A 19688-nucleotide genomic window follows, 5' to 3' on the forward strand; every position below is an offset into this window, starting at 1 on the left:
ACTTCCACGCAGATACGTGCGAAGGTGTAGATCCTTTCATCGACCCTATCCAGATCTGTTTTGATGTATTTCCCTATGCTGTTCCCAATGCCTTCCAGCACTCGGTCATCCCAAAAATGCAGAGGAAGATTGTGTAGTCTAACCCAGACAGGCATTTTGGTTACAGTCATTTTATTTGGGTCAAAATCTGGGAACCATGGGGTCACAAACAACCCCGATGTTCCCCAAAACCATGGCCCGGCACTGATGACTGTATCTCTAACTTCCTCGGATGTAAATCTTACTATGAAGAACCCTTTTGAACATAAATGAACATCACATTCCATGGTCCAGCTGGTGAAGATCCAGTGGAAAAGATCCATGGGTTTTGGCCAAAAGCTGTTGAAACGGCATATTAAGGCTTTCGTTTCATAGGACTTGACGAAATCATCAAGCCCTGAAGAATCTAGATTTAAAGCTGGGGTTTTCTCTGCCTGATCTACTATGTATGGCTTGGGTAAGTGTCCACCTTGGTCTGGAGGGAGACCTGCATTTCTGTTGCCCTGTAAAATGTTTTTGTATGATCCCTTTGGTTGGTGCTGGGCTGCAGCAGGTCTATTAGTGAGTTGATGCTCTAGTGCATCCTCAATGCTACTTCAGCTAATAAAAGATTCCCTCATGAGAAACTCATGCATGCCAATTCAAAGAAAGACCCAGTCAAGACTAAAGTGCAGGGACAATGACTATCAGTTGTATGATTATCTGACTTGTATAGGTCATCCATGCAATAAGAGAAGGACCTAGTTTTGGATTGCGTAGTTATGGAGAAAGGATTTCCTAATTAAATATGGGTTGATGCTCACAGGAATTGCACAAGGAAATAGGGTCTTGGCAGGCAACAAAAATTGGCTATGTGTTGGTCAGTGTGGGATTTTGAGGTAGAGTTGATCATACTTGTGCGAAAATTGTTCTTGTCAACAAGATTTATATTATCACTCAGATTTATGTTTTATGTAATAGATACTCAGGGTTTTGAGTAGTGGATTTCCCCAGAGAAACAATTGTGTTATGTGTCTTTTATTGCCTTCCTCTTGTCGATTATTATTTTCATCGATCTATTGGTTTCTACCTTTTAAATAGTAGAGTAGATTCTTTTCTTGTGTCTTAGTACATTACGTGAGTTGTGAATCTATAGGAAAAGATGCATGGTTTTAGAATTGAAAATAGTATACTAGAGGATATTTATAAGTTTTGAGTTTGGGGTTTCAAGTGAAATTTGAATTTGCAATACATACTTCAGGATCAACAAATGGCTTTCTATGGTTTGAGGCTTGAGTATGCCTTGGAAGGCAACTCAAATTATATATCCTGGATGGACATGATGGAGGCAGTGTTGGAGGATAATGGCCTCAAGGAATTAATTGATCAAGGCATCCTTAAGCCACCAGCATCGGATGCACAAAATCTGAATGAATGGAAGAAGTTGATGGTGAAGGCAAGCCGAATAATCCTTAAGGGAGTTTGAGACCACATTGTGTCAAGTCTCCATAGGAAGGAAACTCCGTATGATATGTGGAAAGCATTGACGTACCTATTCCAGAATAGTAGTGACCATAGGAAGTTGGCACTGAAAGAAGAACTTCATAAAATCAATATGGAGAAAGGCGAGACAATTCCAAAATACCTAACGATGCTCACTCAGTGTCGTGATGAGCTTGGAAGTGTTGGAATAACCATTTTCAAGGATGATATGGCGAGCCTAGTGCTCCTAGGCCTTCCCAAGAGTTTAAATAGTGATCGGGACTCTTTCAATGGTAGGGAGAAGTTGCAATATTGGGAATGAATGTAGTCGGATTTGATGCAGGAGGAGATAAGAAGGAACACTAGAGATGGTTCCCCATCAAAGACTGATGTTGAAGAAAAATGTGCCTTAGTGGGTAAGGCAAGGAAGGGGAAATGGAAGGATTTCCATTCAAAATTATATTCTTGTCATGGAGGCAAGAAGAAAGAGATGTCGAAAGTTAAGTGCTTCCATTGTCATGAGCTAGGAAATTTTTTTACAAACTGTCCGATCAAGAAGTCCAAGAATAATTCCTCTGGATGATTGATGGGTGAGGCTTTGGCCTCTCAATCTAAATTTAAATTCACTCTCATTTCATGCATGGTGTCATCAATGATGGGTAGTGTATGGTGCCTTGACAGAGGAGCTTCATTCCACATGATTGATGACAAGGAGTTGTTCAATGACCTAGAGGAGAAGGATCTCTAGATTCATATCGAGATGGGTGACGATGGGAGGTATAGTGCTACTGGATTGGGTACAGTTTCTTTTTAGAGGGAGCAGGGTGCTCCTCTCACCTTGAGAGATGTTATCTATTGTTGAAATGTGGCAACAAGAATATTCCAATTTAATTGTCCTTGAATTAAATTGTGAATTGAAATCGAATTTAGTCTTAACAACTAATTGGAAATAATTAATTAAGTTATTTTGACTTAATTGGTTGGAGAAATTCAAGTTAGAAGTCTTTCTAAATTCATGAAAGAGTTATCCCTTAAATTAAGGATATAAGATTGAGTTATATTTGAGCTGTAAATAGTTAACTCAGTTTACAGAGTTAAGTCTAGTTTAATTAGTTCCAAACTGCTTCAGGAACTAATAGAGAGTTAACAGTAAGTTTATGCATGCATGCACTCAACTAGTGTACTCCAGTTAACTGAATATTCCCTCATCAGAAACTCATGCATGTCTATTCTGAGAATGAACCAGTTAAGTTAAATGTCAAGGACAGTGTACTATCAGTTGCATGTGTTTTCCTATAAAGAAAACGCGTGCATGTAGAAGGAATAATTCCTTGAGGATTGCATAATTATGATAGTGTTCCACTTGTTTGAAGGTGAATCATCCCAACGGAATAGCGCAAGGAAATAGGAGCTTAAATGGAAGAGAGTAAGGCTTGAGAGAAGCCAAGATTGCCTGTGAGCATCTGTGAGGATTGTACTGAGAGCTGGCTAGCTGTGAGAACTAAGGCTTTGTATAATTCCTATGTATTTCCACCTTGTATGATAATACATATAGTGGGGTTTTTAGCTAAGGATTTTCCCAAAGTATTTTCATGTGTATTGTGCATTGATTCTTCTTCTTTTTGTGATATTGTTCAGCTCGATCTTTAAGCTTCTGCAAATTGATAGTAGAAGTAGGTTATAGTATTCTGCTTTGATTTATATTGCATTATCGGGTTAACTTACACATCAAATTTTCTACATAGGTCTCAGAGCAAGATTTGTAGAGAATTTGAGAATTTATACATGGTATCAGAGCCAAGTTTATCAGATTTGTGAACAGTATACCGAGAAGAGAATTCAAAGTTTGAAGTTCGGGGTTGCAGGTGCAAATCAAATGCATATCATACTTCAAGGTTGGCCAATGGAATTCTATGGATTGAGACTCGAGTATGCCTTGGAAGGTAGCTAGAATTACATAGCATGGAAAGATAGAATGGAGGTTGTATTAGAAGACAATGGCTTGAAGGAATTCATTGATCAAGAAATCACAAAGCCAGCTTCAACTAATTCAAAAGAGTTGGATGAGTGGAAGAAGTGTGTGGCGAAGGCGAGACAGATCATCCTTGAGGGAGTTTGAGACCATATTTTCTCGAGTCTCCATGGGAAGGATACTCCATTATAAATGTGGATGACATTGAAGGACCTCTACTAGAACAGTAGTGACCAGAAGAAATTGGTGCTCAAGGAAGCTTCGAAGAATCAAGATGGAGAAGGGCGATACTATTTCCACATATCTAAACAAGCTCACCACTTGCAGAGATAAGATTGGAAGTGTGGGAATAACTAATGCTGATGATGATATGGTGAGCCTCTCTTCTTGGCCTTCCAAGAGTTGGAATAGCTACCAGGAATCTGTGAATGGAAGGGAGACATTGGTGGATTGGGAACACTGTGGTCGCATCTAATGCAAGAGGAGATCAGGAGGTGCATACAGGATGGTTCTTCATCCAAGGATGATGATGAAGAAAATTTAGCCTTAGCAAGTAAGGCAAGTAAAGGGAAGGGGAAGGTGTCCCATTCCAAATCGAATTCTTCTCATGGAGGGAAGAAGGGTGACAAGTCTAAAGTCAGATGCTTTAATTGTCACGAGATGGGACATTATGCGACTAATTTACCATCGAATAAGACTAAGAAGGGATCCTCGAAAGGATCGGAAGGTGAGGAATTAGCCTCTCAGTTCGAAATGGACTTGCCCTCGTTGCATGCATGGTGTCATCAATGATGGGTTGTGTCTGGTATCTTAACAGTGGAGCCTCATTCCACATAACTAGTGATAAAATTTTATTCAGTGCCTTGGAGGATAAAGACCTCAAGATGCACATAGAGATGGGTGATGACTGTTGGGCCTCGAAATAGTCCTTATTCTCACTCCATTATTCACCAATACCTTCACGTTACTTCCATATTACCTTCATGTCACCTCCATTCCACCTCCACATCATTACATTTACCTCATCATTGGCATATATCTATGCTTTTCCAAAGTTTATTAATTCTTAACATTTTAAAGTGGATTTATGGTTAAAACTTAGAAAATAATATGCTTATACTTATACCTAACAATTAGAATGAGTTTGTTGACATGTGTAGGTACAAAGGAAGCTTCCAAGGCATCTTTATGTCGCACTCTATGTTCAAATTCGAATTTGAGAATATCATGAACCTCATGGAGAAGATCATGGACCTCATGGAGGAGATCATGGAGGAGATCATGGAGGATAGGGTTATGTGTCACCATTGGTTGAGAAATACGTGGGTCAAAGGAGGGAATAGTGGGTCTACATTTATGAGGTGGTTACCATATTTTTTGTATAAATAGGAGTACCTCCTCCATTCCAAAAGAGAGGACTCTTGGAGCATGTATCCAACTTATGATGGAATAGAATAAAGCTTCATTTTACATAAATTTCCATACTATAGTTTTAGATATAAATTATCTTAATGTAGTATATGAATTTATGGAATAGTTTGTCACTTTTTTCTTAAGAGAATTGAGCTCACTCTAAAAGGATCAAAGAAACATTCTATTTCATAATAGATCTTATTTCATTGCTTAGATGTTTGGGGATTTGTTTGTGATTGATGAATGAGTTTTAAATTAAAATCTTATCAGCATATGAGGGAACAACCAAGGGTCTAAGTTAGGCTCTCCCTCTATTTGATTTGCATGATAATTTAAATTCATTCTTTTACTTTTAAGTTTCAAGTTATTTCATTTCTTATGGTTATGAATGAATATTAGTTTAGTTTGGATCAGTATATGAGGGGACAATCAAGGGACTAAGTTAGTCTCTCTCTCTCTATTTGAATCTGAACAATATTTAAATTCATTCTCTTGTTTTTATTTCAAGTTTTTAGTTTTATGTAATTAATGATTTCTTTTCAATATATAATACTGTAGGGAAGGACAACTAGGACCTCCTCAATTAGGAGCCTCTTCCGTTGCATATTATATTGAATCATAAATCATTTAGTTAGACATAGAGTTAGTTTCCTACTCCTGCATATATTTTGATGGCAACATCACGAGCTTACGAGTTTCTCTGGTTGATAATTTAATGAAATCAATTTAAGCAATTAAATTGCCCAACATTTTGGCGCCGTTGCTGGGGATGGTGCTAAGGGATTAGTCATTAGAAATTTAATTCAGTTCTAGTATTTTTATTTAAAAAACTAACTCATGTTCAAAGGATAACATGGTGACAGCAAGATCTTCGTAACATGGGGAAGTATACATAGGCATTATCTTTGAATCTCATTTTTAGCTGCATATATAAATCATGATAAATAGGATGCATAAATTTCAATCAATATTTTCATTATAGAAGTGTTAAACTAATCCATTTATGGACAGGAAATCTAGAATGATGTTCAAGAATTTGTAGGAGAGTCAAGAGAATGAGGACTACATTGAAGATTGGTTTCAAAAGGTGACTAGGCCACAACTTTCTTCCATTCTTCAATGAATCCTAACATTTAATCCAAATGTGTAATTGATCTCTCATATCCTTGCAAACATTCAGGTATATTTTTCAAATTTGGATGTGAGCATACTAGAGACTTTGATATGTAAATGGCTTTATTAAAAATACTCTTGAAAATAAAAATAAAAATCTCTTTCTCAAAAGGGAGTAGGATAGAATAGGAAAATAAAACCAAGCTTGAAAAGTTTTTTTTTAATCTTTTGATTTTTAAAATTTGATTTCATTTATTTCTTGGAAATTTTAGTGGTGCACTAAGAGCCACCTAATTCACTAACCATTGGCAGGAATATCTACAATCAAAGGAATATTTGTGAAGAAGGAAAACAAGTGGAGATTAGAAAGTTAAAATTTGAGGTTTGAAATCAAATACTTCTTATATTTCTTTTCAAATTTTAGATTTCAATTACATAAAGAATCCATAAGTATGCTCTCCTCCTGTGCTTTGTGTGATTTGGAGGATCAGAAAAAGGATTTCATGTTAGTATATTTTTTATTGAAAAAAAATCAATATTTGTTTGTCTAAATAATAAAAATAAATAAAAACATAAAAACAAAAATGGGAATAAAGTAAACAAATAAAAATTCATGGAAGGCAAGGAAACAAATCGATGCAAATGTTATGTGTGATTTTGAAAAAATAAAAGATAGTTGTGCATTGCTGTGATTTAAAAAAGAAAAAAACGAATTTCACTATAGTTAACTGAACATAAGCCAAATTCGCAGAGGTTAAAACGTCATTTTTAAAATGAATTTTATGACCAAATGAAAACGAATCTGAAAAATATAAAACATGGGTTTTTCGCACAACGGGGTGAATTATGTTAAACATGGAATATTTTGGCAAAATTCATAACCATTTGAGAGATTTTCAGGGTTCTCTGGAGTGTTAATTGTGAGGTTACATGAAAAAAACGATTTTTCAATTAAATGCAGCTAGCAACCAAGGCCATGGTCATCCATTGGCTCAGCCACAGAGCTATGGCCAGCCACCCAGTAGTGTTGCCAAGCTGCAGAGAAAAAATCAATCAATAAATTTAAAAAAATTGATATTTTTTTTAATAATTAAATAACAAAAAAAATTAATTAAAATAAAATTTCTTACTACAAAGGTGAGATTTTCTCCATGGTCATGACCTGCAACAAAAAATAAAATTTTCTTACTACAAAGATGAGATTTTCTCCATGGTCACAACCTGCCACAGAAAATATATAAAAAAAAATCATAAACATTTCCCAAGATTTTGTAGAATAAAAATTGGTTAAAGAATCGACTTTTTAGGAAAAAATAATGAGTTCAAAATATATGAAAAATAATTTGCCAAATATTTTGGATTTCCATTTTCTAAAAAAACTTGGAAATGATAAATTCAAAAGATATGAAAAATAATTTGGCAAATATTTAGGAATTTCATTTTTCTAAGAATCTGTGAAATGATGAATTCAAAAGATATGAAAAATGATTTGGCAAATATTTTTGAATCATATTTCCTAAAAATCTTGGATTTAGATTGGCCACTTGTCAAGTTGTTGTTTCAATTTTCATTTTAGAATAATTTCCAAATTTCCATTAAATTTATAAATGTGACTTGTGATTTATTGGTAGGTCATGAGTTCAAATCATGTAGGGAATGGTATTTGTTAATTATTCTTCAATTTTGACACAACATTAATTAAACAACAATTTTGCCACCACATGGCAACACAACATCGACCAATATTACGCATTCATTGCCACATTCTTCAACGCATTGACTCCTTTTTCTACTCCGCAAACTCTCTCTGACATTCAAGCATTTGATATTTATTCATGTGTAACATTGTGGGTTGGTGATGTTATGGAATATGGGCAAAGCACAGAAAATCACAACACAACGAAACTTTCGACAAGGAGTAACAATTAGTTTTCATTCTGAATTTAGTTTTATTTTTATTTTTATTTGATGCATCTGTATTAAACATCTGGCAGTGATGCAGATTTTGGCAAATACAAGATCAAGGACAACATGTGAAATTCGATATCCTCGACGCAAATCATGAAATATTTTCAACTATGTTCGGAATTTGCATAATTGCAACAAAATTGAATTTTATTTACAAAAGTTACATAAGAAGGGAGTTAACTATACTCATTTCATATTTAAAAATGGATTTGTAAAAAATCATGGAATTGGGCTAACTTATACATTTGATTTTATTTAAATCTGTTACATTGGTGTTTAATTTTTTCATAAAAAACCAAGTAGAAATTGATCACTTTTGCTTGGATATATTTATGTTTTGTGAATGCCAAGTTTTTGCAGGTTTGCGTTAATCAGATGATCATTCAAGGAGTCTAATTTGTCGAAAATTGGACTTCCAAAAGATCAATTTTATGATGAATCATGTGAATAGGTCCATATTCATTACAGCCAGTATTTTCTCCCCTTTGTAAAATTGTAAATCCCAATGAGTCCTCAATGCAATCCTTTCAGATGCCAGTATGCTTCTTCAGTTAATAAACATTCACCTTATTTCCCTTTACATTCGCCATTATATTTCTACTCCTCTTCCGCAAATAAAAACTTCATTGCATTCCCACTTCTTTAGTCAAAAACTTTTCCATTCCATTTTCCTTTCCATGCTTTTCAAATTAAACCTTGATAAATTTTCCATTCCATTTTCTTTCACAGTCAATTTCCTGTCCCTTTCAATAACCTGTAGCCCATGAATAAAGTCATTCAGCTCCCTTACAAAGCAGAGTCACCCCATTTTCCTTTTCTTCCAAATAAACCCTGCTTCAATGCAAATTTTCTATCTTTGGTCCTTCAAAATCATTATTTCATACTCGTGTTAGATGATGGAGGATTCCTTAAGGCCTCCCTTCTAACAAGTCTTGACCCATCGACCTCAGCACCTTATCTGGGATAAAGATTAGAGTCATTATTAGTACCTTGAGGCTTGTATGCCTTAATAACAGGCTCTCTCGCCAGCAATAATGGGAATACACCAACGTCCCTTGATCGTTGGATCTTGAAAGTGGCTCGACATCAACCCATCTATTCGCACTTCGCAAGATGTACTTAGGTACCTTGGCACTCATTGACATTAATGGTGAGTTTGCCTCACATTGGTTAACGACATTCATCAATGGTCAGTAATCCAATGACTTCTTTCCATGTTCGACACCGACACATTTATTCACATGGAAAGATTTGTGCCATCGAGTGTTGAAGACTTGAAGACCCAAATTTTGTAGCAGATGAAGATGATTTCCTTTCATTGTTTTCCAGTTTGTCATGACATGAGGACAAGTTAATAAATAAGGCTGGGGGGGATGTAACTTCTATATTTTGTATACCTTCCAAGCCTTATACATTTTTAGCCACGTTTATCAGTAGATTCCGAACATTCAGCAGAAGATCCAACAGCAGATTCAGCAGCAGATGCAGCAACAATAAAATATTCACTTTTTCGATTTCATCCACCATTTCACAACCAAGTAAAGAAGACTATGAACAACATTTTTGCAGCCACATGTGCACAAATTTCATCCATTTTTGGAAGGGAAAGTTAAGGTATGATATTTTCTAACTTTTAACCATTAAATTCCTTGAAAAGTTAGAATAATAATTTTTGGAAAAACTTCACTCCCTTTTCTCATTTCAAATAATTGCCAAAACCATCTGTTTAAGGGGAAGGATACATTTACATACATACTTTGTCACATTCATATAACATCCATGTTCATATATCACATTTTAAAACCCACTTACATTCAAAATATATTACATGAGCATACAAATGGCTTTGTCAAAAGTATTTATAAGTTAATTGGATGCCAACAAAATCATGGTTGTTACACAAGAACCAACCATGATGCATTCCAACAAAAATACTCTGCAAAAAAAAAATCACATTATCAATATGCAAAGATCATACATTAAAATTGAATGCAACAAAGAAAATATGGTTGAAACACAAGAACCAACCAAGTTGCAATTCATCAAAACTGCTTTGCAAAAGTTAAGTAAATGATATCATGCAAAGTTTAAGCCAAGCTCAAGTATCAAAAATTAATGTAATAGATTGCATGAGGACATGCAATATCTTCAGTTTGGGGGTATTTTGGGCCTCAAAATAGTCCTTATTCTAACTCCATTATTCACCAATACCTTCACATTACTTCCATATTACCTTCATGTCACCTCCATTCCACCTCCACATCATTACATTTACCTCATCATTGGCTTATATCTATGCTTTTCCAAAGTTTATTAATTCTTAACATTTTAAAGTGGATTTATGGTTAAAACTTAGAAAATAATATGCTTATACTTATACCTAACAATTAGAATGAGTTTGTTGACATGTGTAGGTACAAAGGAAGCTTCCAAGGCATCCTTATGTGGCACTCTATGTTCAAATTCGAATTTGAGAAAATCATGAACCTCATGGAGAAGATCATGGACCTCATGGAGGAGATCATGGAGGATAGGGTTATGTGTCACCATTGGTTGAGAAATATGTGGGTCAAAGTAGGGAATAGTGGGTCTACATTTATGAGGTGGTTATCATAGTTTTTGTATAAATAGGAGTACCACCTCCATTCCAAAAGAGAGGACCCTTGGAGCATGTATCCAACTTATGATGGAATAGAATAAAGCTTCATTTTACATAGATTTCCATACTATAGTTTTAGATATAAATTGTCTTAATGTAGTATATGAATTTATGGAATAGTTTGTCACTTTGTTCTTAAGAGAATTGAGCTCACTCTAAAAGGATCAAAGAAACATTTTATTTCATAATAGATCTTATTTCATTGCTTAGATGTTTGGGGATTTGTTTGTGATTGGTGAATGAGTTTTAAATTAAAATCTTACCAGCATATGAGGGAACAACCAAGGGTCTAAGTTAGTCTCTCCCTCTATTTGATTTGCATGATAATTAAAATTCATTCTTTTACTTTTAAGTTTCAAGTTATTTCATTTCTTATGCTTATGAATGAATCTTAGTTTAGTTTGGATCAGTATATGAGGGGACAATCAAGGGACTAAGTTAGTCTCTCTTTCTATTTGAATATGGACAACAATTAAATTCATTCTCTTGTCTTTATTTCAAGTTTCTAGTTTTATGTAATCAATGATTTCTTTTCAATCTATAATACTGTAGGGATGGACAACCAGGAACTCCTCAATTAGGAGCCTCTTCCCTTGCATATTATATTGAATCATAAATCATTTAGTTAGACATAGAGTTAGTTGCTTACTCTTGCATATATTTTGCTGGCATCATCACAAGCTTACGATTTTCCCTGGTTGATAATTTAATGAAAGCAATTTAAGCAATTAAATTTCTGAACAACGACGAAAGGTATAGTGTTTCAGGAGTGGGCATGGTTTCTTTTTAGAGGGATCATGGACCTCCTATCACCTTGATAGATGTGATGTATGTGACTGGACTGAAGAAGAACTTGGTATCGATCGTGATGTTGGAAGAAAAATGCTACGATGTTGTCTTCAATAAAGGAAAGATGTTCCTAAGACACATAGCCACTGTTCAGACCAAGAGGATAGGAATTCGGCTGAAGAATCTCTATAAACTAGAGGTAGAAGATTTTGCATCATTGAGTACAAAAGTAGAATTGGTGCAAAGCCAAGACATTGGCAAGTTGTGGCATAGGTGGTTGGGCCATTTGGATCATTAAGCTTTGAAGATAATGCAGCAGATATCTACAGGACTTCCCAAAGGTAAACTTGAGCAAGTTGACACATGCAAATGTTGTACCTTGGGAAAGTACACCAAGTCTTCCTTTCATGATCGAGACATTCGAGCAAAGGCTATCTTAGCGCAAGTTCATACTGATGTGTGTGGACCATTCTTGACAACATCCACAACAAAGAAAAGGTATTTTGTGATTTTCATTGATGACTATTCTCGTAAATTCTGGATTTATTTCATGCAAAAGAAGGACCAAACCTTCACAAAGTTTTGTGAGTTCAAGACTTTGGTTGAGAAAGAGTCAGGGAAGAAGATCAAGGCCTTGAGAAGCGAAAATGGTGGAGAATATGTTTCTCAAGAGTTTAAGGAATTCTGTGTAGTGGAAGGAATTAAATTAGAGTTGACGATACCTCATAACCCACAGCAAATTGGGGTGGCTGAGAGGAAGAACAAAACTATTGTAGGGGCAGCACGGGTGATGCTGCATGACCAAGGAATACCACTTCATTTGTGGGCTAAGGCATGCAACACATCGGTCTATTTGCAGAATAGAAGCCTGCATCACATACTTGGGATGAAGACATCAGACGAAGCTTTCTCTGGTAAGAGACTTGAGGTCGGTAACTTCAAGATCTTTGGCTCATTGGTATATTGCCATGTGACAAAGGATGCATAGAAGAAGCTTGAGCAGAAAGCAGAGTTGGGGATACTTGTGGGGTACACTGATACATCTCACAACTATCGGTTGTACTTGCCTACCAGTCAGAGGACAATGGTTCACAAAGATATCAAGTTTGATGAGCAGAAGGCCATGTGAGTTTCCCTTGAGAAGGAGCTCCAACTATAGGCTATGGAGGAACTATTGGTTCGCAAGGAGGAGGAGCCTCAGACTGATGCAGAGAAACCACATGAAAAGGTCCCAGGAGTGGAGACATCCACTCAAGAAAAGTCTTCCAGAGATGGACGGAAGCGCACAAAAGAAGATGGCAAATTGTTGGAGGGTGCGAGAGAGAATGTGGGAGCACCATCTTCTCAGTGCAGACAGAGGAGGTCACCTAAGAGGTACACTAGATAGATGGCCCTTGCTGGGGAATGTGTTGAGACTAAGCCATCTTCCTTTGAGGAGGCAGTGCAGCAACTGATTTAGGGTGACGCTATGGTGGAGGAGTATGATTCCATAGTTTGTAATATTGTTTGGGATAAGGTCTGGAGACCGGAGAACAGGTCAGTTGTGAGTTCCTGTTGGCTTTACAAGGTAAAGCAAGTTGCTGATGCGAGGAGAATCATGTTGCTACAATATATTTCGACAGAGGAGTAAGATGCTGACATTTTGACAGAGGAATTGTCAAAGTGTAAGTTCGAGTTCCATAGAGAGAGGATCGGGGTGGAAGATAATCCCTTTCTTGTTGAGAGGGAGTGTTGAAATGTGGCAACAAGAATATTCCATTTTAATTTTTCCTTGAATTAAATTGTGAATTAAAATCGAATTTAGTCTTAACATCTACATGGAAATAATTAATTAAGCTATTTTGACTTAAGTAGTTGGAGAAATTCAATTTGGAAGTCTTTCTAAAGTCATGCATGAGTTATCCCTTAAATTAAGGAGATAAGATTGAGTTCTATTTGAGTTGTAATTAGTTAACTCAGTTTACTGAGTTAAGTCTAGTTAAATTAGTTCCAAACTGTTTGAGGAACTAATAGAGAGTTAACAGTTAGTTGATGCATGCATGCACTCAACTAGTGTACTCCATTTAATTGAAGATTCCCTCATCAGAAACTCATGCATGTCTATTATGAGAAAGACCTAGTTAAGTTAAATGTTAACGATAGTGTACTATCAGTTGTATGTGTTTTCCTATAAAGAAAACTCATGCATGTAGAAGGAATTATTCCTTGAGGATTGCACAGTTCTGACAATGTGTGAGATCAGTGTTCCACTTGGTTGAAGGTGAATCATCCCAAAGGAAAAACACAAGGAAATAGGAGCTTCGAGGGCAGAGAGGAAGGCTTGAGAGAAGCCAAGATTGCCTGTGAGCATCTGTGAGGATTGTACTAAGAGATGGCTAGCTATGAGAGCTAATTCTTTGTATAATTCCTATGTATTTCCACCTTGTATGATAATACAGATAGTGGGGTTTTTAGCTGAGGCTTTCCCCAAAGTATTTTCACATGTATTGGGCATTGATTGTTCTTCTTTTGGTTATATTGTTCAGCTTGATCTTTAAGCTTATACAAATTGATAGTAGAAGTAGGTTATAGTATTCTTCTTTGATTTATATTGCATTATCAGGTTAACCTAGAGATTAGATTTTCTATATGGTCTTAGAGCCAGGTTTGTAGAAATTTTCTACAATGTATTCGCCCAAGTTGAATAAGAACTTATTATCAATTTCCATGTTGGAGGATAGAGGTTATGATGTGGTATTTACCAAATGAAGCACATCCCTTCAGCACATAGCCACGTGTCAAGTAAATAAGATAGGGATTCGAGTTAAGAATCTCTATAGGTTGGCGGTAAAGGTACGCTAGAGAAAGTGGATACATGCAAGGAGCGTACTTTGGGAAAATACACCAAGTCTTCCTTTCACAAAAAATACTTTTGAGCAGAGGCGATTCTAGAGCAAGTCCATTTAGATGTTTGTGGAAAATTCTCGACATCATCCACAACCAAACATAGGTATTATGTTATATTTTTTGATGACTTTTCTTGTAAATGTTGGATATTGGATCATGACTTTCACAATTTTTTGTGAATTTAAAGCATTGGTTGAGAAAGAGTCTGGAAAGAAGGTTAAATCTCCGAGGAGTGATAAGGGTGGTGAGTATGTCTCAAATGAGTTTAAGAAATTTTGTGCGACAGAACATATTAAACAGGAGTTGATAGCACCCCATAACCAACAGTATAATGGGATGGCCGAGAGGAAGAAGATAAGCATTGTAGGGGAATCAAGAATGATGTTGCATGATTAGGGCCTACCACTACACTTGTGAGATGAGACATGCAACACAACTATTTATTTGCAAAACAGAATCCTGCACCGAATACTTGGGATGAAAACACTAGAGGAGGCTTTCTCCGGTAAGAGACTAGATGTTGGTCACTTTAGGATTTTTGGGTCATTGTTATATTGCCATGTGACAAAATATGCATGAAATAAGCTTGCACCAACAACAGAGTCAAAATATTTGTGGGGTACACTAATACACCTCACAACTATCAGTTCTATTTGCTGACTAGCAGGATGAAAGTGGTTCACAAGGATGTCAATTTCGATGAGGAGAAGACCATGCGAGTTTCCCTTGAGAGGGAGATTCAACTAAATTCGATTGAGGATATTTTAGGTTCTAAGGTTTAGGAGCCTTAGATTGATGTCGAGAAGCCACATGCAGAGGATCCATGAGTGGAGACATACACTCAAGCAGATTCTTCTAGAGATGGGAGAAAGTGCACTAGAGAGGCTAACAAATTATTACATGATGCACAAGAGAATGTGGGAGCACCCACATCTAAGCATAGGTAGAGGAGGTAGCCTAAGAGGCACACTAGATACATGGATCTTATGAGAGGATGTGTTGAGATAGAGGCATCTTCCTTTGAGGAGGCAGTGCAACAACCAATTTGGGTTTATGCAATGGAGGAGGAGTATGACTCCATAGTTCATAACAGTGTTTGGGATGTGGTCCCAAGACTGGAAGACAACTCAATGGTGATCTCTCGATGGACTTACAAGTTAAAAATGCTGCAGATGATAGTGTGGAGAGGCATAAGGCCATATTTGTGGCCTGTGAATTTTCGCAAGTAGAGGGGATTGGCTATGATGAGATTTTTTCTACTATTGCAAGGTACTCATCAATCAAATCTATATTAGAAATATCAGCGTAGATGGGTTGGAAGAAACATCAGATGTGTTAGATTATTATAATAGGACTTAGTTTTGTTGGCCTCTCACTATTAATTTTGTTAATTTAGCCTATGGAACACCAGGTGTCATAACCTAAAATGTTTTCCATGCCAAAAGAGCCACTAGTCTCAGAATGCCAATCAGTCCAAAGTTGGGAGGGTTTTTTCCTGTAATGTTTGGCTTAGTTTATCTTTCAAATGAAACCATCAGATGGAGCTCAGAAGTATATTTCCAATGGCATGTCCAGTTCTTCAAACTGACCTCCTGATCAAAAGTTAGAGCAAGTTGAACTCCCCCTTTCAAAACCCACAAAACAAAGGAAAATGCCTAAGTATGGGTCCTGAATCCTGCATATCGGAGGTTTGGAGAGGCAAGCACCGAAGGGACATAGAACATGACATATCTCATATTGGAGCATAGAGCGATATCGAAAACCAGTGATCAGTGATTCACAATTGAGGCAGAGTGACAACATTTCAATAACATGGATATGCGAATTGCGATATGTGATTAAAGTGTTAGGAAGGCAAAAAATGGATTAAGAAAGGAATTTATTGCAAAATCAATGAAGCTTGGGCCTTTTCTCTCTCCTCCCAAAGGCACACATGTATGTTAATGATTGGATCTGATAAGGTCCATGGGGTAGTCAGTCATTGGATCTAATAAGGGATGCATGGTAGTCAACATTTGGTTCCGGTAAAGGCCATGTGGCAGATGATGTCATCATGACATGGATGTATGGTGGACATGTGGGAGGAAGATTCTGCATTTTCAGGGGCCAAAAAAGGTTGATACATGTCAGCACTCACAAGGTGGTATGTGGCAATGATGACATCACATATCGGAGATTGGTGATCATAGGGTGAGGCGTATTATGCATCAAAGTGAAATCGTTGATTTAGAACGTCTAAATAAGGGGATCTAATATTGGGGTTGGCCTACAGTCACGTGAAGAGCACAAGATCAGGTGCTAAGTACAAAAGGTGATCAACATTCAATGATCAGTGGATGTGCATTGCATACTAAATGAAATCACCAATTAGAAATGCTCGTGAGCGGAGCTACGATGTGGGTGCTAGACCAAAGTTATAAAGAGTTCAAAGAGCGAGGAACTATTGGTACAAGGTGCAGGCCCAGGAGCATATATATGTGGTCCCATGTCATATGTGGTGGAACCATTGTAACACCATAATACTGTAAACAATCGGGCCCCTTTTTAGCCAAAAGGTTTAACATACAAATATTTTTAGCCAAAAGGTTTAACAATGGTGAACCTTGAGAGGTTTTTGCGCTTTTTATAGATGAAACAGTAATTTCTTTTATCATCTTGATAGAACCTGGAGTAAACATATTAAACATATTAAACATTCAATCAAATACCAATTGTACTTCCTATTAAACCTTCAATCAAATACCAATACCAAGAAAAACATTAGTAATACAACCTTTAAAAAGAAAAACACACAAACACACCTTTAACATTATTTTGATTATTAATTTTATCTTTTTTATTTGTTCCTATAATAATAATATACAACGTTATGGTAGTTACAGGAATTAGAGTTTGAAGAATAATAAGATAAACAATAAGACAAGTTATAAGTATCTGATATGACATTATCTTCATATTTGTAACATTGCACCTCATCATCATCTTTGTTACCTTTAGCTATCTCCAAATTAAATGTATAAAATATTTTGAATTGTGAAAACGAATAGAATCATTAAATAATAAGGAAAACAAGTGGACAAATTATAAGTACCTGATGTTATATTTTGTTCTTGGTTAAAGTTTTGTTTAACATTCATTTGATCAATGTCTTGGTTCTCCTTGCTTGTTGCTATAATAAACATAAAAAATGTTATAAATTGTGACGATGAACAAAATTCATTAAACAACTATACAAAAAAAGAATCATCTATAATCATCCATAATAATATATTGGTCTTGATTGTAGTTTTGTGGGACAGTCCCCTGGTCATTATATTCATTCTCTTTATTTCCAACTACAATCAACATATGAAATGATATGAATCACCATAATAAAAATAATAATTTAGCATAATAATAAAATAAATAAAAAAGATAGAGTTATGTTGATTAATACCCATTTCTATCTCCATCGTTCCATGGTCATTGTCTTGATTAATTCCATTCATCTCATAATTCCCTGTAATAGTCATCAAAAAATGTTATGAATAAGGAAATTAAATAAATTGAAAAATTATCAAGAGAAAAAGCGAAAAAAATTATGTACCTGGTATGATAACTTCTTCCTCTCCTCCTTCTCCTCCTATTTCCATCTCTATACTTTTTTCAACATCATGAGCACTATGTTGACTATTTTTTTGCTTCCCACTTTCATCATTTTCTCTTTTAGAATCTCCATCATTAATTATTTTAGTAAACACTTTGGATGTACCAATCAAACCATTTTATTCATGTTAAAATAATTACTAAAAAAATTGTTGAAACGATACACTTACCTTGAAAGGTTTTCGCGCTATTTATAGATGAAACAATAATTTATTTTATCATCTTGATAGAATCTGGAGTAAACATATTAAACATATTAAACCTTCAATCAAATGCCAATTGTACTTCCTATTAAACCTTCAATCAAATACCAATACCAAGAAAAACATTAGTAATGCAACATTTAAAAAGAAAGAAACACACACACACACACCTTTAACATTATTTTGATTGTTAATTTTATATTTTTTATTTGTTCCTATAATAAAAATATACAACTTTAAGGTAGTTACAAGAATTAGAATTTGAAGAATAATAAGATAAACAATAAGACAAGTTATAAGTAGATGATATGACATTATCTTCATATTCGTAACATTGCACATCATCATCATCTTTGTTACCTTTAGCTGTCTCCAAATTAAACATATAAAATATTTTGAATTGTGAAAATCAATAGAATCATTAAATAATAAGGAAAACAAGTGGACAAATTATAAGTACCTGAAGTTATATTTTGTTCTTGGTTAAAGTTTTGTTTAACGTTCATTTGATCAATGTCTTGGTTCTCCTTGCTTGTTGCTATAATAAACATAAAAAATGTTATAAATTGTGACGATGAACAAAATTCATTAAACAACTATACAAAAAAAGAATCATCTATAATCATCCATAATAATATATTGGTCTTGATTGTATTTTTGTGGGACAGTCCCCTGGTCATTATATTCATTCTCTTTATTTCCAACTACAATCAACATATGAGATGATATGAATCACCATAATAAAATTAATAATTTAGCATAATAATAAAATAAATAAAAATGATAGAGTTATGTTGATTAATACCCATTTCTATCTCCATCGTTCCATGGTCATTTTCTTGATTAATTCCATTCATCTCATAATTCCCTGTAATAGTCATCCAAAAATGTTATGAATAATGTAATTAAATAAATTGAAAAATTATCAAGAGCAAAATCCAATAAAATTATGTACCTGTTATGATAACTTCTTCCTCTCCTCCTTCTCCTCCTATTTCCATCTCTATACTTTTTTCAACATCATGAGCACTATGTTGATTATTTCTTTGCTTCCCACTTTCATCATTCTCTGTTTTAGAATCTCCATCATTAATTATTTTAGTAAACACTTTGAAAATTAAGAAATATGAACAAAATATGATCAAAAGTATTATAAAAAAAAAGAATGAATTGTAGTACCTGAATTTTCAAAGAAGTTAATGGATCCTAAATTTGATAGTTGAAAATATTTGTAAGTATATAACATGATTGTCCTTTGTGTCTCTGTTTGCACAACACATGAAATTCTTCTTCCATATGTACAACAGGCCTTGATTAAATTTGTCCCCGCATAAAGAGAAATGAACACTTTTGCATCACTACATTGTTGGTGTTTTTCTAATAAATCCATCCATAAATCATAATCTCTCTCATTTTCATCGAACGTGTCTTCAAATTTGTGAGAGTATTTGATAGCCTCCAAAATTTTTAATTATGAAGTATAGAAATGTATAGTAAGAACTATATCATAACTATAATTGTTTTGGGACTTATATTCATA

Source organism: Pinus tabuliformis, chromosome 2_2 (assembly GCF_031772625.1).
Source record: "Pinus tabuliformis cultivar Carrire ecotype Pingquan chromosome 2_2, CPIR1, whole genome shotgun sequence".
In the NCBI taxonomy this organism is placed as follows: Eukaryota; Viridiplantae; Streptophyta; class Pinopsida; order Pinales; family Pinaceae; genus Pinus; species Pinus tabuliformis.